We start from the raw sequence: 26,299 nt of genomic DNA on the forward strand, positions 1-26,299 counted from the left end.
TGACAGGACCCTGCTTGTGTACATATTAAAACCAACAACTAGCAAATGGGATCTTAGGAATATAAAATGTTTCAGAACAGCAAAGAACATGACTCCAGTGAAGAGGCGGCCTACAGATTGGGGAAAAAAAATCTTTGCCAATAATACATCTGACAAAGGCTCAGTATCTAGAATATATAAATAACTATAAAAAAGTAAAAGCCAAGAAAACAAACAACAAAGAACAATTTAAGATAGGATATGGAACTAAACAGAGTTCTCAAAACATAAAATACAAATAGTTGAAATTTTTTTTAAAAGTTCAATATCTTTAACCATCAAGGTAATTCAAATTAAAACAACTTTGAGATTTCAACTTACCTCAGTAAGAAGAGCTAATATAAAAAAAATGACAAATGCTGGCATTGATAGAGGAAAGGGAGCACTTATCCACTGTTGGTGGGAGTAGAACCTGGCACAGCCACTATGAGCATCACTGCGGATGTTTCTCACAAAGCTGAAAATATATCTATGACATGATCAAGTTATTTCACACTTGAGCATATTCCCAAAGAACTCTCCATCCTACTACAGAGACACTTGCTCATTCATGCTCATTGCTGCTCTATTCATAATAGCCAGGAAATGGAACTAACTTAGGTGCCCATCAGCTGATGAGTGGGTAAGGAAACCATGGCATATTTACACAATGGGATATTAATCAGCTGTTAGGATGAAAGTTTGGAGTTCTCAGATAAATGAATGGAGGTAACCAGGCTCAAAAAGGCAAATGTCGCCTTTATTCTCATTTGTAGCTGTTAGCTTTGACTCTTTAGATATGTATCTTTCATCTGGAATACCCCAAAAGATCAGGACTCACTAAGAAGCTATGGGGGAGATGCTTTGAAAGGAGGTAAGACAGACTGCACTGGTATAAAGGGTTAAAGGAAATTACGGAACAAGAAGTGACAGATTGTAGTGGGAGGAGAGGACACAGTAGGAGAGGGAAACTGGGAGGAATAAATAACACTAAAGAAGCCGGATGGTGGTGGCGCACGCCTTTAATTCCAGCACTTGGTAGGCAGAGGCAGGCAGATCTCTGTGAGTTTGAGGCCAGCCTGGTCTACAGAGTGTGTTCCAGAACAGCCAGAGCAACACAGAGAAACCCTGTTTTGAAAAACAAAATGCCAACCAACCAATCAAAAAACGATCCCCCAAAACAAACAACAACAACAACAAAAACAAGAGCAAAAAAAAATCCACTGAAGATTTCAAATGGTCAATATGGAAATGAAATACTGTAGAAACTTCTGAAAATATATCTATACACATCAAGAGTTAAGATGGCTTATCATTTAGAACAATTATGCCCTATTAGACACCAGAAGCTAGCAAATAAAATGCATAGTTCTAGGAATGGGTTACTGTTTTTGGAGTTGTTAGCCAGGGAGGCCTTAAAACGTATAAACATTACAAACTATTGCTGATTTTCTTGGTTGCTTTCTAGAACGTAATGGTAAGACTCTATTGCTGAAGATACCACATACTTCAATCATGGGACGTCAAACTCGTACTGACCTGGAAGGTTCATCTTTACTGGCTAGCTTTCATAGTGCTTGAAGGTGCTATACATGTTTCCAGAAGAGAACAGCGAACCCCATGAGTGAAAGTCAAGACCTGTCAGTTGATGCAATAGTGGCATGAATTCCACGGGAGTGTGCAACCACTTTCTGGTTGGCTTTAAGGTCCATTCCGCAAGAGGACACTATACATAACACCATTATCAGGACAAGAGCCTCTGTTTACAGATCATAGACCCTACTATGAAAATCGACTAATATTTTGCTCCTAAATGAATAAAGTATTAAGCCAACTCCTAAGGACTTATTATATTAAAAATAAGGTTCTCACTTCAGCAGCGCATATACTCAGCGATAAGTGCCTTGCTTAGACATCATCAGAGGAGCTTCCTTCTGCAGCAGATGGGAGCAAATGAAGAGACTCACGGTCTGACAATATACAAAGTGAGGACCTTGGAATGCTCAGCCCTATATGAGATGTCTCTGTCTGATTTCGTCTTTCAGGGCTCAGGGAAAGAGGCAGATAAAGTGGTAAGAACCAGAGGGGATGGTGGACACCAAGAAGACAGGGTCTTTTAAATCAACAGGACTGAAACACAGATGAACTTAGAGACTGGGGCAGCATGCACCGAACCTGCACAGGTCTGTACCACATGGGGTCCTAGAGCTGAAAGGGGAAGTGGGCACGTGGCCCCTTCCTTAACCCAGAAGCTATCTCCAGTTGATAGCCACCAGTAAATGAAAATTGGGTTTTTCCAAGGGAGACTCACTGGGGAAGCAAACCGCTGAAGGGGAGGCTGCATGCCCAGCAGTGGATGCCAATAGAAATTAGCTTAATAGCTTTTCTGGAACTTCCTTGCCTCATAGTATTATGTCAAGGCTGTTTTCTTTTAAATTTTTCTAAAATTCTGTCTTTTTAACTTTGCTTATGCATATTTTATTTCTTTCTCTCCTCTCTCTCCCTCTCTCTCCCCTCTCTCACTCTTACACTACAAGACCTTTGCATATATACTAAGGCTTCCAGTTTCATGGTTTTATAGTATTCCTGAGTGTGTGAATAAGTATATCTCTGATTCTTGTGCCTTCTCTTCTGTTTTATCCTATTTTTGTTTTATCATAATATTGTATTATATTAATAATATTATATCATATTCCCTTAGAATCTTGTTTGTTTTCTAATGAAAGACAGAAATGAATGTATCTGGAAGGAACTGGAGGTGGGAGTAGAAGAAGGGGAAGCCATAATCAGGATATATTATATGAAAAAAACTGTATTCAATAAAAAGAAAATATAAGGCATGTCTCTGTCCTCATCAGAGAAACCTTTGTTGTAGATGATCAACACCGAGACCCAGCAATGTTGAAGATGCAGAGAACAAAAGACTATAGGGCATTCATTTCTAAACAGAACACTTATACTGCTACCACCCCCTTCCAAAGGAAGAAGATCTTCTCAGAAGACGGGGTGGGGAGACTGTAACGGCCAGGGCCTCCTCGGATGACTGACAAGGAAACAGCATCTCCTGGACACAGCAAGGCAGTTGTCCAGATGGACTCACAGCAGCTCTGTGACAGCATGCACAAGACATGGGCAAGCCCAACCAGACCACATCCCAGCATGGACAGAGGAGGTAGACATTAAGCTCCACCCCTCACCAAGGAGCAATTGGCAACCTTTAGCTTCTGGGAGAGGAAGAGTCAGATTTTTTTCCTAGAGTGTATCCTTCAATATGTCAACCACGCTCCAGTGGGAGGTCACACATACAAAATTGTTCATGGAGGACAAAGTGGCCTTGATGGGGAAAAATAGGACACAAAGTTGTGTGGGAAGGAAAGGGGGTGGATCTGGGAAGTGCTGGGGGAAGGAAGCTAAGTGCAATTTATATGTTGCATAAATTTACATGCTATATAGAATTCTCAAAGAATTAATTAAAAATGTACATATAATGATATTGAATCAGCCTGTGTTTGTGACTGAATCAATGGTTAACGTGTGGATAGCACGTTTTTTCTTTGATTGCATATATTCTGTTGTTACTCACAGACACACAAGAAATACTATTCAACCTTTAAAGAGAAGCTTACAGCTGGGGAAAACCTGGAGAATGTTATCTCAAGTTAATGGTAGGCACATGAAGACAAACACTGTGTGATCTCACTTTTATTTGCAATTTAATACAATTGAACTCATAGAAGTAGAAGGTGGATGATGCTTACCAGAGGCTGAGGTGGGCTGGGGTAGAAAACCAGGGCCTGCTAAGCAACTGGCCCAAAGTTCCTGTTGCAAGGAATGTGTGTTGAGATATAATGCATAGCAGACTTACTAAAATTAATTTAAAATGTCATTTAAAATAAGTGGAAAAAATTAAAAACTTTTAAAAAATAAATGATGTGATAGATGTAGGGATTAATTTGCTGGAATTTTAGCTCACAAATGTATATGATTAACACAGCAATAAGAGCTCCTCAGAAATTGTTCTAAGTCCTGTGAGATTAATAGGAGGGCAATCTAAATTGGATAGCACATGGGAACTCTGTACCGATTTTTCAACCTCTCTTGCCTAAGATTATTTCACAATTGAAGGCTAAAGCTATTCAAAGTGACAGCAGTGTAGAAAATGAAGCAGGGGGAGTAGGGGTTGGTATGAGAGCCATTTGGGATAAAAAAAAAAAAGGGAGAGAGACGAGTCAGTGCAACTGGAGACAGGAGGGGGACAAGAAGAAAAGGCCAGGTTTGGTAGGGGTGGAGACAGGATGACCACAGGGGTGAGGACCACAGGTGTGACATAATTATGTTCCTCCTTTATAGAGAAAAAAAATACTTTTTTCTTAACCACATAAGGCCAAGTGTTTGGAGGCATTGCCTGAATTCCTCCCGAAGGAATAAGATGTGTGCAAGATGCACTTTATCCCTCTATCGAAAGGAATGCACACGTGTTCCAGGGCCAGGACTCATGAAATGAGCATGCACATCTTCTACTGACACAGAAAGACCATGACCTAAGTTTCTGGGTCCTATGGGAATCACTAGGAGGCATCATGTGACATTTCATGCTTTCTACAAAAGTGGTTGAATTTATAAACTTACTGCCTTAAGAGAAATCCATGCACGGGTGTTGAATAAAACTCCCGCTTCCAGTGTTAGTTCTTGGTGATGCCAGCCTCAGGCAAAAGCCCACTAATGTTTCCCCCTATTATCTTTTGATCAACTGCAGCATCCCTGATTATATCAGAGAGGTTAAAAAGAGGGTTAGTCTTCCCAAAGGAAGACATCCCCATATATACCTTACTGGGGAGTGCCATGGCTAATCTCGGTTGTCTGTTTAATTGGATCTGGATCAGCTAGCTAATGTGTATGCCCCCGGGCTAAACTTCACAGGCATTTCCTAGAAGAATTAACTAAAGTGGGAAGACCCTCCCCCAGGGTAGGCAGCATATTCCATCAGCAGCTCAGATATAAAGAGGCTCAGGAGGGGAAGAGGGCTGCTTTTGCTTGCTGTCTCTGTTCCCTGCTAATGTGTCCCTCTATCTTGCTGCTTCCACTGTCTCTGCTTCTATCCCTTAATGATGTTGGAACCCAGCCTTTCAGATTTACTGAAGACCCGTAGCTCTTCAGGAATTCTCCAGGCCTCTAGCACCAGATTGGGAATGCTGAGATATCCAGCCTCAGGGATTGAATACCTAATGGGTTCTCACCCTTTCCAGTGTGTGGGGAGCTCTTGTTATTGGACTACCCAGTTTGTACTATGTAATGTATACCCCATTGCAATATGTATTCATTCTATTGGTTCTTTGCCTCTAGAGAACCCTGACTAATATAGAAGTAGCCATTTCTCTGGGAATGGTTTTTCTTCACCTTTGTTTCACAGTGAGCCATGTAGTGGCACTTAGGTGTGTTATCCCATGTGGTATTTCCCCACCCCAAGAGACTGTAGCTGTCAGTCCTAAGGATATTGTGTGCTTGGTTTGTGACAATTGAGATAAACTCTGTTCCCCCTGTGCAACATTGCTCGAATAGCTTTCTGATGACTCTGTCCCATTTGATAATAACTTTCTGCAGACCTGGGCCCATTTCCCCCTGCAAACAATATATAATACGCTGCACATCTTAATACAATTGCTTGGCATAAAACAGAGTTTGTGTAAGATCTTCTGACTTCAGCTTTTCAATCTTCTTTTTCTTTTTTTTTAAATAAATATACTTACTTATTTATACCCCAGTCACAGTTTCCCTTTCCTCCTCTCATCTCAGTCCCTCCCTCCATCCCCCCCCTCTGCTCCCACCCCCCAGTCCACTCCTTCTTCATTTCTGTTTAGGAAAAGGCAGGCCTTCCATGAATATCAAAACATAGCATATAAAGTTGCAGCAAGAATAAGCAACTCCCCGTGTATTAAGGCAGGCAAGGTAACCTGGTATAAGGAGTAGGGTCCCCAAAACCTGCAAGAGTAGAAGACAGACCCCATTCCCACTGTTAGGAGTCCCACAAGAGGACCAAACTACACAACTGTAACATATGTGCAGAGAGCCTAGGACAGCCCTGTGCAGGCTCCCTGGTTGTCAGTTCAGTCTCTGTGAGCCCTGGTGAGCCCAGGTTAGTTGATTTCGTGGGTTTTCTTATGGTGTCTTGACCCCACTGGCTTCTACAATCCCTTCTCCTCTTCTCCTTTTCTGCAGGATTCCCAGAACTCCACCTAATGTTTCCTGTGAGTCTGCATCTGTTTCCATCAGTTGCCGATGATACCTGTCTAATGACAATTGGGCCAAGTACCAATCTGGTCACAGGAGATGGCCAGTTCAGGCTACATAGCTGATATTGCTAGGAGTCTAAGCTGGGTTATCCTTGTAGATGGGAGATTCTCTTGTGCCAAGTTTTCATCTGACTTCCAAATGAGTAAGATTACCCAGAGTGAGAAAGATAGACACAGTATGTTCTCACTCATAAGTGGATATTTGTAAAATAAAGAATAACTATGCTACAATCCACAGACCCAGAGATACTAGGAAGCAAGGAGGGTTCACAAGGGCACACCCAGATCTCTCTGGGAAGGGGAAATAGAAGAGATTCTGTGAGTGGACTGATGGTGGGTGGGGATGGGAACGTGAGGGGGTGCATCTTCTATCTTCTTTATCTCCTAATTTCTTGGTCACCCCCTCTCAGGCCCTGCCACTGAAGAACTGCTTTCTAGTCCAAGTCATACAATAGCAGTAGAGAAGTAACTGATACACATGCTAAATAATAACATGTTTACAAATACTCCAACAATGATAGTAAATCCAATACAAAGGGGTGATCAAGTCATCTGAGAAGTGCTCACACCTCCAGGAGAGCAGATCTTAACAGAGACTGGATTTCTCAGCCCTGTTCTCAGATGTATGACCCCAGTGATGACTGACTCACCCACCCAGCCAGTGGACAAAGGAGCAGTGGAAATCCATTTGTGAGTGACATTATTGCCTGAACTGATAACCAGCGAGAGCTGACTCCGGAATCATGGCTGGATGAAGACACTCCTAGACCGTCAGATTGATAGCAGTGGCACTGAAGCCTGGCTTGTCCTTTGACCAACTTTGTAATCAGGCACGTCTAAAACCCTAACAGAATCTGGCCCACAACTGGATGGGAAGACTGTTTTCAGACCTTTCCTTCCCAGTCTTTAGCCTCTCAAATGAGTGCCACTTTGCTTCTGGATAGAAAAAGAACAGAGGAAAGGTGTTTTCTAAGAAGGCATCACAAGCAACTACTCTGGGCCGAGCAGCAGGTTTGATTTTAAGAGACTAATGATAGCTTTTGTGGTAGACATTTGACTACCCAACTTAAATCTTCTGAGAGGGTAGTATTCCGAAGGACCCGCAGTGAGTCAGCAAGATTCTGGAGAGATTGCGTAGATTGAAAAAAATATCATGTACAAGGGAAAAGTGCAAACCTTGTACCCAATAAGAGCTAAATTTAAAAACTGTGCTCAGCGATGGACACATGCCCAGCATATGGGCACGGCTGAGGGAAGACTTCCTGCCCCCACTCCAGACACACGCGTGGCAGATGTTCCGTCATCAATGTGAGCGACACAGCCACACCCTCACTGCTTAGTCCACGTGACTGACACACGTTGGATCTCCAGCTTTTAGTTGGGGTAACTCCCACCGATCTCAAACAAACTGGCACTCGATTATTCCCAAGTCCTTTAGAGATACTGCCAGATAAAGTCCTGGTGACTTTCATTTCAGTGCCCTCCCTCCCCGGTGGATTGTGTCAGTGCTTGACATTGGAACCCAACAGCATAAGAAGCGTGGACATCCAGACATGACAAGATGATGACATTTTCTAAAAGGAGTAATACTTCGGAAACAGACTAAAAGCTTTAGCTATAACATCAGAGTAACCTTTCTTGCTTGTCCTTTTATGGCCAAAGGAAGAGGAAGAGGAGGGTGAGGAGGAGGGAGAGGACAGGAAAGGAGAAAGGACCTCTGTATTTTCTTATTGCATTGGAGTTCTTGGATAGTTACTTAACATAGAATAGATGGCCTCGGACACTCTTAGCATATTCATAAAATATGCACGCAGTTTACAATTCAAATCAAGTATTCAAACCACCCCTACCTGGACTTAGTTGTGCAATCAGTTTATTAAAGTTTTCTGTTGACAGGTTCATTAACTGTTGTCTCTTATGAGTGTAGGAGCAGTGTTTAGTCAGACTAGCAGCTGGTAATACGCTGTTTCAACAAATCAAATAGATGGTCATCTTGCATCTATGCTGGGTGGGCAGAACAGATGTTGGAAAGGAGCCTGCTTTGAAAATCCCTTTGACAAATAATTTGATAACTTTGGCAGAATTGAATCTGTTAATTTGATTCTTAGATTTCTAGGTGATGGAATGGTACCAGATGCCTTGCGAACTGTTAGTGCCCACGTTTAATGGCCTCTTACCACATCCTGTGCACCCCTCTTCATGAGCTTCATATTGAATTAGATGTAGCTGTTGAGTGAAAGATGTCTTTCATGTCTCTGTTTACTATGAAAACAATAGCAGAAATAAGTATTCAACTATCTAACTTTTTGGGATCGTTCATTTGCTTTGGGCTTGTTTTTAGGCTAGAAGAGAGGTGGCAGATAAAAGGCATCCCCTGGAGACCTGTTTGCGTTCCTGTCCCCCCAGAAAACTATGCTCGATGTGTTCCTTTCAGAGAGTGTGGGTGAGTGTGCTGTGTTCTCTAGTTCTGACAAGGTCAAGTCACGCATCTGCTCTGCTCATCTGCTGCACTCTAGCAGGCAGGTCCCCGATCCTACGTGATTCGATTTGCTTCTCATTTCTCCAGGAATTAAGTTTTCATTTGCTGGTTATAAAGAAGAGGAAGGGAAAACATTCGGAAAAACGGAAGTTTCATCTATGGTCTGTATTGGAGCCTAGGATGTATTTTTAGATGCCAGGAGGCAATGCTGGAGTCACAGCTGTTAAAGCAATCCTTGTTTCACATCCATGAAGGGATGGAGATTTCCACAGAGCACTTGGTGAAAACACCCAGCCCTGGTAGAATTATCTCTCTTCCTCCTTCTTTTTCTTCCTTTCTTCTTCCCCCACCACCCTCTTTGCCTCCCTCCCTTGGCCTCTCTTTTCCTCCAGAGTTTTTCTTGTCTCATAGGCCTGGAAATGAAAAACATTTTGCTCTTCTCGCGACTGATGTAGAGAAGAGCGGGAAAGAGGAGGTCTACTATCAGTGTCCACAGCTTATGCTCATGATCCCCAGACTACAGAAAACATGGTTTGGAATTTGTGTTCCTGAGTCCCATTAACCTGTTCATACAAAGTGCTCCAAAAAGCAAACCCAGAAGAGGCTGTCTAGAACAATATTTAACAATTTCTGTAGCCATTGATACCTTATTGATTCTCTGTGGAATAGAAAATGCCGAGGTTTAGCTACTGATTTCCTTTCTGTTTGGATGGCTGTCAGGAGCTGCCATTTCCAGTTGCCTCTGAGAGACAAGACAGTAACAGGCTGGAAACAAGGTAAGGGAGTCGGACCATGACTAAATCCTTGGATGTAGCAAAGGAACACGGAGAAATCAAGGAAAACTTCTGCTGACCCCAGGAGGTTAGACTGTTGCTCTGTTCGCAAGATTTATTCCCTTAATAGACAGGAGGAGGTGATGAAAACAAGCCTCTTATTCATTTGTTCAGGCTGTAAGATATGATAGACTGAAGGACTGCCCTCAATAAAGCTGTCCTAAGTATCCCAACCACAACTGTGACTGTGAAAATGAAAAAAAAGAAAGAGAAAAGAAAAACAAGCAAAGCAGACACAGAACAGAAGAACGAGGTCCAGCACAACTTGGCTGGTCTGTCTTCCTGCGCTCTGTGTGGATGCTGTCCGCATGCACCCTTTATCAACCTCTGGAAGCGTCTTGTATAGGACCAGAGAAAGAGGCCAGGCCATCAGAATGAGCTGCTCTTCCCATTAAAGTGCCTATTTTAATGACACAGTAAAAATTTATTTAGAATAATAACCACAATGCTTTTTCACTTGAAAAGTATTTCTTCAAATCTGCTATGAAGCATACTTTGCAAGTTTGTCCTGCAGACATATTTAAAGCATTCACGAGCTCCCTAAGATACTTGCATCAGCTCCCCCACATTGACTTACAATCTAGGAATATGTCTGTTAGAACAGACCAGGCTGTAGCACACCTAGCCCTGAAGACACACAGGGCTATGTTTTAGTTTTGTGAATTGGATTTTAAATTTCCAGAAGCCGTCTTGCTCACAGTCCAATTTCTGTTAAGCACTAATTTAATTTCTTTCAGGTCTCTGGCCTGTGGCTCCATGCTAATTTGTCAGCCTGCTGGTGTCACATTGATTAAGCAGTTATATTCTTAAGGACATTTCAAGTAACAGCAGCTTTATTAGTTGGACAGAGTGCGGATATTCAGCATGTTTAGCATCTCATCCCACAAACTCTTATACGCCACTATTTTCGTAAATCATTTCTCACAACAATCTTGTGAGCCAGACTAATGATGTCGTCTGGAAACTCGAGGCTTTAGAAAGGGTACATGATGTGTCCTGAGACAGCAGGAGGGGCCAGACTAGAATTCACAGATCTTAGATATCAGGCAGCCATGTCTTATTCCCCACCTGATGCATCTTCCTGTCTTAATTAGATTGAGTTTAGGTGATACTCCAGGAGGACAGCATGTTTGAGATGGAGATAGAGGCCTGCTCCTGCTGAGAAGGCTATGTGGCTGGGTTTGGGTTCCCATCTCTCCACTTGAAGGCTTGCCTGGTTACAGGAGATGGCCAGTTCAGGCTCCTTATCTGCCATGGCTAGGAGTCTTAGCTAATGTCACCTTTGTAGATTCCTGGGAGTCTTCCTTGTGCCAGGTTTCTACCTAATCCTTAACCTCCTCCCCACTTCCAGTCATCTCTTTCAGAACTCGCTCCCTCCAACCTCCCTCCAACCTAATCCCTCCTGTTCCCATTCCCGCTTGCCCCCAGTCCACCTATGAAATCTCTTCTACTTCACTTTCCCAGGGAAATCTGAGTGTCCTTCCTTGAGTCATCCTGGTTGCCTAGCCTTTCTTGGACTGGGGATTGTAGCATGGTTGTCCTTTACTTTCTAGCCAATATCCACTTATAACTGAGTACATACCACATTTGTCTTTCTGGGTCTGGGTTACCTCACTCAGAATAACTTTTCTGGTCCATTCCATTTGCCTTTTAATTTCATTATGTCATTAACACTCCATTGTGCAAATGTACTATATTTTCCTTATCCGTTCTTTGGTTGATGAACATTTAGGTTTTTTTCCAGGTTCTTGCTATTATAAATAAAGCTGCTATGAACCAAGTTGAGCAAATATCTTTGTGGTATGATTGAGTATCCTTTGTGTATATGGCCAAGAGTGGTAGAGCTGGTAGTGGTATACCAATTCCCAATTTTCTGGAAAACACCATATGATTTCCAAAGTGGCTGTACAAATTTGTACTCCCTCCAGCAATGGGCAAGTGTTCCCCTTGCTCCTCATCCTCTCCAGCATGAGCTGTCACTTGTGTTTTTGATATTAGTCATTCTGATAGGTATAAGATGGAATTTCAGAGGCATTTTTATTTGCATTTCCCTGATGGCTGAGGATGCTGAACTAAGTGTTTCTTGGCCATTTGAGATTCCTTTGTTGAGAATTCTCTGTTTAGATCTGTACCCCATTTTTAAATTGGATTATTTGAGTTTTTTCTTGATGTCTAGTTTCTTGAATTCTTTATATATTTTGAAGATCAGCCTTGTCAGATGTGGGGTTGGTGAAGATCTTTTCCCATTCTGTAGGTTGCTGTTTTGTCCTAATGATGGTGTCTGTTGCCTTATAGAAACTATACAGTTTTATGAGGTCCTATTTATTAATTGTGGATCTTATTGTTTGCACTATTGGTGTTCTATTTAGGAAGTTGTCTCCTATCCCAATGCCTTCAAGGCTATTCTTCACTTTCTCTTTTATCAGGTTCAGCATATTTGGATTTTTGTTGAGGTCATTGATCCACCCAGACTTGAGTTTTCTGCAGGGTGAAAGATATGGGATCTATTTGATTCTTCTACATGCCAACATCCAGTTAGACCAGCACCATCTGTTGAAGATGCTTTCTCCCCACCCCCTGTATAATTTTGGCCTCTTTGTTGAAAATAAGGTATCCATAGGTGTGTTGATTGACTTCTGAGTCTTCAATTTGATTCAAATGCCATGCAGCTGTTATTACTAAAGCTCTGTAGAACAGTTTGAAACCAGGAATGATAATACCCCCAGAAGTAGTTTTATTGTAGAGGATTGTTTTAGCTATCCTGGGTTTTTGTTTTGAGATATGAAGTGGAGTACTGTTCTTTCAAGGTCTGTAAGTAATTTGGGGGGGGGGATTTTAATGGGAATTGCATTGAATCCATAGGTTGCTTTTGGTAAGATGGCCATTTTTCTATGTTAATTCTACTGATCCACATGCGTGGGAGATCTTTCCATCCTCTCCAATTTATTTCTTTAAAGACGTGAAGTACTTGTCATACAGGTCTTTCACTTGCTTGATTAGAGTTACACCAAGATATTTTATACTATTTGTGGCTATTGAGAAGGGTGTGGATTCCCTGGTTTCTTTCTTGGCCAATGTATCATTTGTATTTAGGAGGGCTACTGATTTTTTTTGAGTTCCTCTTGTATCCTGCATTTGTACGGAGCTCCCACAGCTGGTAGTTGTAGGAGTTCCTTAGTAGAATTTTTGGAATTCTTCCTTTCCAATTTGTAGCCTCTTTTAGTTGTCTTATTGCTCCAGCTAGAACTTCAAGTACCATATTGGATAGATACAGAGAAAGTGGGCAGTTTTGTATTGTTCCTGATTTTAGTGGAATTGCTTTGAGTTTCTCTCAATTTAACTTGGTGTTGGCTGTTAGCTTACTGTATATTGTTTTTTTATGTTTTGGACTTTAAGTTTTCTCATAAATTTCCAATTCTTTACCCAAAGATACTGATTTAATTGATTTTTAAGAATTTATTTAGAATTAATTCTACCATTTATTGTATATGTCAAAAGTATCAAGCCCACCACTGGCCCCCAGGAGTCTTAGGATGAACACTTTGCTCTCAACGAAATGTATTGCTTATATTAGATTATTTAAGTTCAGAATAGCATGTTCTCATTAACTTGCTTATTTTACTTACAGTATCAGATATTTTGCTTTTGATTAGTTAATGTTCTTGTCCATTTCCATGAACGGTTGCCTTTTCTTTGCTTCCTCAATGTTGTTATCATGCCTGCATTAGTGCTTGACATACTTGTGGACATTAATAAAAGAGTAACATATATTTAGCAAGTACAAGTACAAGGTACTAAGTCTCAGTGATTTTGAGAAGACCATGTCTCTTTCTGTAAAAGCTTTGGTATATTAACTGAGTCAAAGGACAGTCTCTGTTTCATTCTGTTTACTTGTACTGCCTGAGAAGAGATTTCAGAACATCTGTTAAAACCCATCCAAATCTGTAATGTTCTAATGATTTCCACAAACTCTCAGTGGGGCAAAATGCTTTCCCAAGAATCCCATTGAATCTCTCTGAGTTGAACAGATAGAAAACATTTCCTTGTGGATGAGCCATACCATTCTTCGTAGCCCAGTGTTTGAAAACATCCTTGTGACACTTTACCTTGAAAGACACAACTGGAGAGTTTAAACAGCTCGTCAAGTGGTCCTTGACAAAATTCTCGGTGGTGAGTACTTCTACCATTTGGAGAAGTTCTGTCATCAGAGTTAACTTTAGCCTCCCACATGACTCTTCCTGCAGAAATTCCAACTGATGGTTGGTTGTCTCATGGTTCTGACACAAGTGTGGGAAGCCAATGGTACCATCATTCAACTATGTGCTCCGAGCTTTTGACTTACACCTTGATTCTGTGCATGGATGATGTGCGTGCATCCCCACACACAGTTGTGCACCTCTGGGGAGAGAATGGTATTCAGTCATTGTACACATCTTTCTGCTGTAGACAGTTCCTGGTTTTGGCTGACCCAGATGGTAAGAATACTATTAGGAAAACTGTCGTGTTTTGACTGCTGAGACTATCACAGCAAGATTCATGAACTATGCTGTATAGCTAAAAGGCACCAGTAAGATTTATATCTTTTAGGTTTCTGTATATGAGACTTTCATAACAAGTTGCCTAGGTCTTGGTGTTGACATAAGGCACGTTCCTGCACTGGCGTAGCAACATTCTCATGAGACTATTTATTTTGCTTATGAAATATAAAACTCTAAACAATGATGAATGGCCTGGTGAAAAGAGATTCTTTAATAATCCAATAATTTCATTAAATGGTCTGTTCCTGAGTGTAATACGGGTGGACGGAGACCTGGTGTGGGCTGGATCTAAGTCCCCCATCATTAAAACAAGAAAGACCATCTTTGTTTCTTTCATGCTTCTCTATTGTTTTTTCTTCAAGGCAAAATCAAGTCTTGCAGCATACAAAATCCAAGAAACAGAGCGGATCATGCTAGATGCCTTCTTGTGTCTCAGTTGTCATTTTCAAAGCCTGGTCAACGTCCAGGCAATGACTTGCCCTATTTGCTTACGAGGTAGGCTTGAGAATTATTTATGTTACCTTCTGCTATTTAACTTTCTGTTTCAATAGGTTCTTGTTCTTTGAAAATTCATACTGTTTTAAAGTATGCATTTGTGTATTCGAGTGTTCATACATGTCTTTGTGTGTGTGAGTGTGCATACATCTCTCTTCATTCCTCTCTCTCTCTCTCTCTCTCTCTCTCTCTCTCTCTCTGTGTGTGTGTGTGTGTGTGTGTGTGTGTGTGTGTGTGCATGTGAATGCTGGTGTCTGGAGAGGCCTGAGTCATCAGATTCTTTGGAGCTGTAGATCAGGTGATTATTAGCCCACCCAGTTTGGGTACTCAGAACCTAACCCGGGTCCTCTGCAAGAGTTAAGATATGCTTTTAGCCACAGAGGTATCTTTCCATTTCCTCTTCGTAAGTACTTCTCTAACAGAGAATTAACTATATGTAACAAATAGAAGCAAGGATGATTACAGCACAGAGATTTATTATAGCTGAAAACAACTCATTATTCAAAACCTCTTTTTGAGAACTCATCAAAGAAACGATCAGCCCAAGACCAAAGCACAGAAGTCCTGGAAATACAGCTTGAACCAGCACAAATGTGTCTTCATGTATCTCATTAGTACTGGTCTCTCAAAGACAAAGTCCTAGAGAAGCAAACTGATTTATTTACATTTATTTACTTAAGCAAAAACCTTAAAGCAGATAAAACATCAAATTGATAAGTTACATTTTTGTAGATAAATTTGTGCTTCTGTATATTTGACTTGTGGTCTCCGTTAGAGTCTTGTGATTGTCAAGAAAATGTTAATGCAAGGCAATTAAGAATTGTACAGTGAACACATGCGCTCCTTATTTATTTTTGTCAGGGCTAGCTAAAAACAGCTTGTGATACTAATGGATCCTAATAGGGAAGTAGCTATTAATTAAATAAATAGCCTGTTAGACTGAGACATGAAGTGTCTGTACAAAAACAGTGCGCTAATATTGTTAAAGAACAGTAATTAACTCAAGCCTTTAGTGGTGGCATAGATATTTATATTTGATTCTGCAGATATTTGTGTCTGTGATGTCAAATTAATTAGATTAAGCCTGGAAGCATGTTTTAGAATAAAAGAAAAATAGCGGTCGTGCTCCAAACTCATAGAAGATACACTGTATTTGGAAAAGCCTAGATATAAATAAAATTAAATGTCTGATTTCCCATGTCAACATATTGGGAGTGTTTTCAGACATAAATAATAAATTCCTTACCACCTTTATTACCATCCACCATGCCTTATATTGTTGATGCTACTATACAGACGGCACAGTGCTGGAGTAATAACACCGAGAATATAAATCCAGGTTTCCACATAGGAAGCCAGTGCCCAGAGTTGGTATATGGATTTCTCAAAGAAATCTTTGCCAAAACAGAAAGTCCCACGAATGAGAAAGTAGAAGAAATCTTGGGGACAGGGTGTTCTGGCAATTTTTGTGTAGGCGAAGAATTTGAAGTTCATGTCAAATATACCTACACAAAGGACAGTGGCGATGGCCAGGTGGGGACCATGGCTTAAATGAAGCTCATTATGAACATTCTGGGTAAGGTTGGATAAGGGATTTACACAGTTATGACCACATTGTATGTGTTCTGTGAAAACTGGATTTGGTACTCCTGGGGAGAACATCATAACCAAGGGGTTTATTTTTTTAATTTTAATTTTATTTTTTGAGGATTGATCAGACTGGGGTGGCCAGGGAGATTTGAGGATGGCAGTGTAGGCTAGAGGCAGCAAGACTGCCTAAAGCCTCTTGTGGGAGAGAAGATGTGAGGTGAAAGGCTGGAGAGACGGTTCAGTGGTTAGGGGCACTGGCTGCTCTTGCAGAGGACCCAGGTTCAGTTCCCAGCACTCATATGGTAGTTTGGAAACATCTGCAACTCCATTTGCAGTGCATCCAAATCCCTGTTCTGGCATTTGAGAGCAACAGGAATACATGTGTGTGTGTGTGTGCTTGCAGATATATAGTCATATAAAAATAAATACATCTTTATAAAAAAGGTGATGTGGATATGTTTTCCTAACCTCATTTTCGCCTTCTTAGGGCAAATGCAATGGCATGCTTCTGCTCATTTGGCCTGTGATATATAATACAGAAGGTGCTGACCTTTTGATATTTGCATTGGACCTCCTGGAATAAGAATGCCTTGTGAATAAACAAGTCAAAGAAACCTAAGGAGATTCAAGTAGCGGTCATTCTACTGTGAGGTGATAAATTTTGTGATCGATTGAGGCTTAGCTTAGTCCCAGGAAATCATTATTGAGTTACTTGGTAATAACAGCTCGAGGTGAGCAAAGTGTTTACTCCCCTATAACACAAACGCAGATCACCATCTTCCTGGGATCTGGACAAACAAAACCTCGGTTTTAATTAAACTGTGATTGCATTAATTGGAAGTCTCTGCATTGTGTGATAATCACCGACTTGGATGTTATTTATTTCTTCTCAGCTTTCTAATTTGTCTTCCTTTTCTGTAAATGTAAAAATTCTCTTGGCTTTTTAATTATAGGAAACATTGAGTTAGCAGGGTTAGATGAAATCATGGAAGCCTGAATTTTTCGTTTTCCCTCCAACTACATTTTAGATTCTCAAGATAAGCTTTTATGGTGATACATGTCTCTCTTTTTTAAATCATGCACTTTAAAAAATGTGGTAATAAGAGCAACTAACAATGTTAACAGCACTGACGACATCATGTCTGCTTTCCCAGAATTTATGTTGTGCTGAATGTTCACAGCTCTCTATGTTAAAGGATTATTCTTTGCTTTTATTAGTTTCACCAAGTAAGCTTTCCGATTCAATTGGTTTATTGTCATATCTGTCACACGGTGTGATTAATTAACGGCAATTCAAATATTTGCTTAAGCCTATAGAAATGCTGAATGTGTTTTGTTTTGTTTTGTGGCTGCGGGGATGAAATGGGGTCACCAGCTAAAAGATCTTTTCTTCTTGGTTTTGCCCCTTAACTTTATTTTTTATAGAAACTAGTTCTCCTAGGGGTGACGGTTCACAGAAACTGGAAATGTATGTAGCAATTTCTCTTCAGTAGATAGTGTCCCTGGTTTTATTGACCTCATCCCCAAGGTATGCTAACTGTGGGCAAATAATTAACAATTTGTGTCCCTTAATACTGTGCAAAGCACTTTCCAAAAAGTACTTTGAAATGAGTATCTAATAAAAGCTTAGAATAAGTCCAAAGCTGGGATCAAGTTTGAGGGCTAAGCAGTTCACCCCAAGCTCTTCGCATCTCTCTGGGTGGCAGGGTAGGCTTTTTTCCTTCAAGGTGTCCAGGCAAAACAATTCTGGTGCAGCCTCTAGTGGGTCCACTTTCACACTAATATCCCTTGTGACCAAGAGAAAAATAATTTGACTCGTATATAATCTGATTCTTCCTCATCTGTGCTGAAACACTTAATGACCCAATATCTTCTCTCAGCAAGGCTAAGGGTATTCTGTCAAAACAGCATGATGAATTATGTGCTCGGTGACCTTCTGTGAGAGAGGCTGGGATGTTCCATGTGTCAAGCTTGCCATCCCCACAGTGAGATGAAGGCTCCCAGAGGAAAGGTCCTCCTGCCTGTACCTGCTTGCAGAGGGCCCCTCTGCCCAGGAAGGGATTAGCCAAGGGTTTGGAAATAAGGGCCATACTGGTCTTAAGGGATTAGATATAAATGATGAAAGTCTAATAGTCTAATAAAAGAAGAAACTATGGCTAAAATCTCTCCCCTTTGCTCAGGAGTCACTACTCACAGGGCTCTTACAAGATCAGCTCAAAAGAAAATGTACATTTCTTTGCAACGCTTCCTCTGATCCACAGCACAAACTGGAGGGCAGTTTATCATTTTATTTATTTATATCTATTTTTAAGCATTTACTTGTTGCCCTCCCCCTCATAAGTCTTTAAGAAACAAAAGCATCACAGCACACAGCACACAAAAGGAGCTCACCACATTCCAAGGGCCTTGGAGACTGCTTAGGTAGAAGGAACAGCTCTTTGCTATGAAGGGATGTTGTTTATAGTTCTTTCAGCCAGTTTCAAAACAAGGGTGCCTCGAGTTTGTGCAGAAATGGGACTAGGAAGCTCACAGGCAACATTGTGCCTTGAGCCCAGACAAACTTGGAACACGTTTATTCACGAGGAATTCTGCCACCAAGTTTTGAAAGTGCCATATTTTAAATGTCGAAGCTGTAAAATTCCTATGTTTGTGCTACCCATGCTGGCATTCCCATCTTCAGGGTACCTAATCATGATATCAGATTACACCATTCTTTCAAATCCCCTGCTGTAGCAATGTTTCATTTGTATTTTAATACATTAAGCTTGCCTGAAGACCAGAGAGTAAAACAGCCCCACTGGTCAGCCACATAGACCACGCAGTGGTAGCACACACCTTTAATCCCAGTAGCCACACTAATTTGCCATAGAAACCAGATGGTGCACATCTTTAGTCCCAGCCCTAAGAGGAATATAAGATGGGAGGAGACAGCTCTCAGACAGTCTTTTTCAGAGGATTCCTGGAGGCAGGATCACCATTTCAGACTGAGGTAGAGTCAGTGGCTGACTTTTTTGCTTTTCTGACCTTCAGGTTGAACCCCAATATCTGTGTCTGGGTTTTTATTAATTGTGCTGCACCTTGCACTTGTCACAGTACCTAGATTTGAGAAGACATTAGCAACATAGTTTTGAATGAATGAATAAATAAATGATTAAATAGATATAGAACAGGCTGGCATTTGGTAGATTTTCTGTAAAGACTGTGAAGTTCTGTTCTACTGGCTTGTTAGAAATTTAGTAAAATGACTTTATTCAAGACTTTATAATGAAGGTTATAAAGTGGGGTAAATAAAGTGGAAAACCTAATGAGCTGAACCCTGAACTTTTATACAGTGGGTTTCTGCCAGGATACTGAGCCAGGCTGAGGGGGAGACGGGTAAGGAAGAGCCAATGAAAATGCTCAATTCGTTGGTCAATGTGAGGACACTAAAGGGTAATGAACAAAGCTAAATCAAGAGATAACGCAGATGTAAGGTGTTTCCCTCATACGGGTTAGCTTGGATTGCTGCAGGTTCCTCTCTGACCAAGATGTCCTTCATTTTGGAACTAAGTCACACACCACTGAGATGTGATGGGCATTCTTACCAGCTCGGAGCCTTCTGCTCTTTGCTAGACAACAGCTCTTCTCTACTTATTTCTCTATCTCTTGTTTCAGTTTTTCATGCATTTTAGTGTTAGTGTGTATTTGTATTTTTCTTATTGACATCATAATGTAATTACAGATTTTGTCCCTGCCAAACTCCTCTCATATGCTCCTCCATAGCCTCCTTCAAATTCATGGCCTCTTTTTTAAACTGCTAGTGCATATATATATATATATATATATATATATATATATATATATATATACCAAATAAAAGTTGTTCAGTCCATGTCGCGCTGTCTGTGTATTTTCAGGGTTGAATGTTTGGCACTGGATAGCCAATCGGTGTGTTCTTCCCTAGGGAGGACTATCTCCCCTATTCCTAGTTTTCTCCGTTGCATAGAGTTCTTTGGGCAGGGCTGAGGCTTTTGTGTAGGTGTCGGCTTTTCTGCATTTGGTTTGGCATGTTCTTTGATGTCATTCTTGTTTAGCTCATGTTTGGACACTTATGTTGGTGGGGCTTTATGAGTGTAGCTTCTGATATTGCAAGGAGACAAAATCTCACTGCAAACTCACTCACTGATCTGCTGCTTCTAACTATCCTTTGCCCCCCATCACCACCTTCATCAATGTTTCTTAGCCTTAGTTTCAGGAGTGCTTTGGGACTGGGCTCCATAACTCTGCATTTTGATTGATTGTGGTTTTTTTTTATTATAGCGATATCTATCTGTTTGTGGAGAACTTTCTTTGATGATAGGTGAAGACTATACTTATCTATCTGTAGAAAGACAATGTTAATAGATTGTTGTTAGGGAACATGCTGGTTTAGTCAATTAGAAGTTGTAGATTCTTCTCTAATAACCAGGACTTCACTGGCACTGACTAGTGAAACCTGGGTTTCCAGAACGCAGCAGTTTCTCTTTTGTTGAGCAGGTCTTAGGTCAAATTAGAAAACAATTGGTAACCACCAAGGTATGTGTGGCACTACTGTGCACCCTCAAGAGTACCAAGTTATGCTGGGTGTCCATGTGGTTCATAGGAATCATAGCTGTGCAGGACTGTTAGTTATCTCCCTCCTTTGGAAGCTCACACGATGACGTCGGGGCCATGAAAGCTAGTTATAAGGGACCAACTTCTGGGTCTCTGGGCCCTGTGTCTGAAGTGTGTGTAACTTCAGCAATAAGGACTTACCTTTTACCTTGCAGATGTAACCCAGGGCAACAGCAACAGGCTGTATGTTTCTGGAGTTTCTTGAACACCCTGGCCAACCAATCAAAAGAACTCTTTTCTTGTCTGATACTGATTACTGGAGTTTTGTTAGGTGAGCTTCAGCTCTTGGAGAGAGCATTGCCAGCCCAGGTGAGAAAAGTTCATTAAATGTATGTGTGTATGCATATATGCATATGCATATTTATTAAAGGAATTATGTATATTACAGAGTTTCAAGGTAAGTCGTTAATAGTATGATTTCTTCTGGCTTTTTTCAGACATCCTTATTATACTGTACCCATATTCCTCCTCCTTCTGTATCTATCTGCCTCCTTCTTCCACAAAGGGCCTCCTTGTCTGCATTTACCCATCAGACCACTTGTATCCTGGTATTCGCCTTTCCCTTCTCCCCACTTCTTTTGTGTTTGCCTCGTTCCCTTTCCCTAGGAGCCCTCTTTTCCACATTCCCCCATCAGATCACCTGTATCCTTCATTCCCATTTACCTCCTTTTACATTACTTGTGTTTATTTTTGTCGCCCCCCCCATCCCCCGCCGAAAGGAGTCCCTCCTTGCCATTTCCCTGATTGGATCACTTCTACCCTGATATTCCTTTCTCTGTTGTTTCCCAATCCGCCTATCCTGGCAATGGTCCAATTTCACCTTCCTGGTTTCTGTAGTTACTACCAGCCATGCACACACATCTGATGATTTGGAGCTTAGAAACCTCCAATGAGATAACAAGCCACCTTTGTCTTTGTGGGTCTCTGTCACCTCACTCATTATGATCCTTTCCAGTTCCATTAATTTACCTGCAAGGTTCATGATTTCCTTTATCTTTAAATTTGAAAGATTTCCATAGTATATACGAACAACATTTTAATTATCCATCAGTTCATCAATTTGGCTGTAGAACATTTAGGTTGCCCCTCTCCTGTTTTTTTAAACCTGTTGTGAAGAGAGCAGCAATGAACCTGGCTGAGCAGGAACCAGTGGAGCAGGATGTCAAATCCTTTGGGCATTTGGCAAGAAGTGGTATAGCTGGGCCGTATGACAGATTTATTTTTATCTTTTTGAGCATTTGTCACACTGATTTCCATAGTGGCTGCATCAGTTTGCAATATCAATAACTGAATGAGGGTTCTCCTTTCCGCCACCCTTCCCAGCATTTGCTGTCAGTTCTTCCACTGATCTTTCACATCCTGACTGACATGAGATGATATTTCAAAGTTGTTTTGATTTGCACTTCCCTAATTATGAAGGTTAGGAACATTTTTAAAAAGCTCTTTCTTAGCCATCTTTTTCTTCTTTTGCTATTCTCGATTCAGATCCCAGGCTAATTTTTCAAACGGGTTATTTTGGTTGTTGATTAGTGTTTTGACTCTTTGTTTCTGAGTTCTTTTTATATTCTGGATATTAATCCTCTGTCAGATGTTTAGCTGGCAAAGATTCTCTGCTGCCCTGTGCGGATGCTTGTCATCTGGCTGTTTCTTTAGCAGTACAGAAGCTTTTCTGCTTTAGGAAGTCCCACTTGACAATTGTTGGCTTTAATTATTTGGCAAATGGAGCCCTAATCAGAAAGTCATTTGCTGCATCTACATCATGCAGGTGCTGCCTATGTTTTCTTCTAGAAGTTGCAATATTTCAGCTTTCACTTTTAGATCTTTAATCTATTTGGAATTTGTTTTTGTGCAACGTGATAGATAGTAGTTTAATTTTATTCTTTGCCATGTGAACATTCGGTTTTCCCCAGCACCATTTTTGGAAGAAGCTTTATTTTCTCTAGCATTTGTTTCTGTGGCCTCTTTTTCAAATATTAAGTAGTTGAAGTTACATGCTCTCATGTCTGGATCTTTGATTTTGCTCCATTGGTCTACATGTCTGGCTTTGTTTGTTTGTTGTGCCAGGGCCAAGTGTTCACTACTGTGACGATAGTACAGCTAAGATCTGGGATAACAGTACCATCAGCATTGTTCTCTTTGCTCAGAACTGTGTGGCTCCCTGGACTCTTTTGTGGTTCCATAAGAATTTTAAAATATTTCTGTGAAGACTGAGATGAGTTTCATTAGAACTGTATTGAATCTGTAAATAGCTTTTGGTAGAATGGTTATTTTCACAATGTTAATTCTACTAATATAGAAGCATAAAATGTCTTTCCATTTTCTATTGTCTTTATCTCTTTAGAGGTTTCAAGTCTTCATTTCCTTGAATAGGCTTATTCCTGGGTATTTTATTTTCTTTGGGGCACTGTCTCGTTTCCTGTGTGTTTGTTGCTGATGTATAGGAAAATTATTGATTTGTTCAAGTTGATTCTGTATTCTGCCACATTGATATATATATATATATATATATACATATATATATACATATACATATATACACATATGTACACACACATATACTTGCTTCTGATAGGGGATATTTAATATATAGTATCATATCATCTGGCAATAAAGAAGGAAAAAGTAGGTATAGTGGACATTTAGTTCCTGACTTTACTGGAACTGTTACAAGCTTTTCTCCATTTAGGATGATGTTGGATGTACATTTCTTGTATATGGCTTTTATTGTGTTGAGGTAGGTTCTCTCTATACTTATATTCTCTAGGACTTTTATATCAAGGCATTTGGAATTTTGCCAAAAGTCTTTTCAGTATTTATTAAGAGGAACATGTGATTTTTTTTTATTTTTAAGATAATTTAAGTTTTTTTTGTTTTCAGTTTATTTTTTAATTATTGACTTGCATATGCTCTCCATTTAGGGGGTAAAGGTAACTTGGTCTTGCTGCATAATCTTTTTGATGCATGTTTTAATTCTGTTTGAACCTATATTATTGATTTTTTGAGTGTTTTTTGGCCTGTAGGTTTATGTGTGTGTGTGTGTGTCTTTATCTGGTTTTAGTATTAAAGTGACATTGGCTTCACAGAACAAGTTGAGAGTGCTACTTGAATTTTTTATTTGTTTGGTTTTTTTTTTGTTTGTGTTTCTGGTTTTTTAGCTGGAAGACTTTTATTACTCTTCCACTCTCTTCATTTGATATAAGTCTCTTTACATTATTGACTTCTTGGTTTTATTTTGGTGTTTTGGCTGAATATAGAAAATCATTCACTTCTTTTATATTTTCCAGCTTCACAGAGTAAAGGTTTTTAAAATATTCCATTATACTACTCTAAATTTCTTTGGTGTCTGTTATAATGTTTCCTTTTTCATTTCTGGTTCTGTCAATTTGACTCCTTTCTTTCTTTCTTTTGGTTAGTTGAGCCGAGGGTCTATCAATTTTGTTTATCTTCTCAAAGAACCAGCTCTTAAATTTGTTCAATTTTTGTATTAGTTTTATCTCAATGATTTCTGCTCTGAGTTTTATTATTTCTTGCCATTAATTGGATTTGGATTTGATTTGGTTTTGTTTTTCCAACTTTTTGATGTGTGCTGCTAAGTCATTTATTTGTGCTCTTTCTGAATTTTAATGTAAGCACTTAGAGCTGTAAATTCCCTTATAGGATTGCTTTCAATGCGTCCCAGAGGTTTTGTGTTGGTCTTTTTCATTTTCATTTGGTTTCAGGATTTTTTTATTTCTTTCTTGATTTCTTCTTTGACCCATTTTTTGTTTAGTAACAAGCTGCTTACTCTCCATGAGTATGTGTATCTATTAGATGTTTTATTGCTATCAATTTTAAGAGTGATGGCGTTGTGATCAGGTAGGCTACAAGGAGCGTTTTCAGTCTTTTTAAATTTGTAATATTTGTTTTGTGTCTACTTAATATGATAATATTTTCTCTATTTTTTAAATATCCAGTAGGAAAAAGAGATGCTAAGGCATTCCCAGGGACATGGCAGGTAGCCACCGAGAAAAAGAAAGCCATGTTGATGCAGGCTTTCTGCATGTCTACTCGGTGGATCACAGGCCTCGCGGGACCATGCCAGGCCTGTGCAGTCAGAACTCCTAGGGAGATAATTTACTCTTGGAGGGGCGGGGTTTACTTAGACCTGTGGCTTTCTCTCTTAGATTTAAAATCTCATTTCTCATTTATTTTTCCCACCATTAAGGATACTTTGCCAGGCTAAAAATAAGGGTATTCACATCTATTGCAAATTGTTGACCTCTCTGGGTTCTAATGCAATTAACAGCAAAAGTACTAAGACAATTGAGCGCGATAGCTACAGAAAGCCTATGTATCATCTGCTGCAGCTAGGAAAGAGAAGTTCAGCAATGGGGTGTCAGATCTGGATTATTCAGCCTTTGTGTTCATTATTTGGTACTCTGCATAAAACGAATGGCACAAGGATTCAATTATGTACTTACCTGTGTCTTACAACTAAATTTAAAACGGAAGAGGAACTTATTATTTTTTAGGCCATTAGTCATAGTGAAGAAAGGGTTAAAGGACTGTCTTGCATCATTTTATTCAAATATATTTTTCATATCAGTATTAGAAAAGATAGACTCTAATGTAAAATCTTGTAGCAAATCAAACTTATTATCCAAAATTCCCTTGGCTTATTAAGGTGCTATGAATTTAGTTAGTGGTATTTCCATTACCAGTCTGTCTTTCTGTTTGTAATGGCCAAAGCATAAAACTGGTGTTAAAACTGACTTCTAATCAATGTCCTCTTCTTCATTTCAGTAATTGAGTTTATCAGATGAAACAGTATATCAACTATAGCCTACTTTGATTCAATTAAAGCCTTCAATTTCCTAGCCAGGACCACTCATGCCACTTTGAATTAAGACTGTTTGTACTCACATTCTCATTATTAAAATAATTAAAATTATTTTTGGCTAATCATTCCTTAGATTTCAGACTATTTTATGTCTTTTATGCTTTAATAATTCTCAGAGTTATCTAAGGCTCTGTATAATCTTTTTGTACTCACATTTTTTGGTAATGCCTATGCCATTTATTGAATGCCTGAGAAGGTGGCATCATCATCAGGGCTCTATGTGCCTGGACTTATGTAATTTCTTGGTTGAGCCTTTTCATTTTGATGGATAGATTTGCTGCATCCATGACATCAATTTAATTATGAAAACATCCCTGCCCTTTAACAGCACCATCTGTTAGCATGCCGTCAGTCTTCCCATAAGTTCCCCTTCTATTCAATCTTATCACTTCACCAGTTTTCAGTATCCTTCAGATCCACGGGAATGAAATTCATTTTCTTAAAATCAATAAAACATCATGCAGTTGTCATTTACTTTAAAAATAACCCTTTTATGCAGTTTTAAATGGTATTTTATTAAAAAAAATCTGTTGAGGTCCAATATT

The sequence above is a fragment of the Microtus pennsylvanicus genome, chromosome 5, assembly GCF_037038515.1.
Source record: "Microtus pennsylvanicus isolate mMicPen1 chromosome 5, mMicPen1.hap1, whole genome shotgun sequence".
Lineage (NCBI taxonomy): Eukaryota > Metazoa > Chordata > Mammalia > Rodentia > Cricetidae > Microtus > Microtus pennsylvanicus.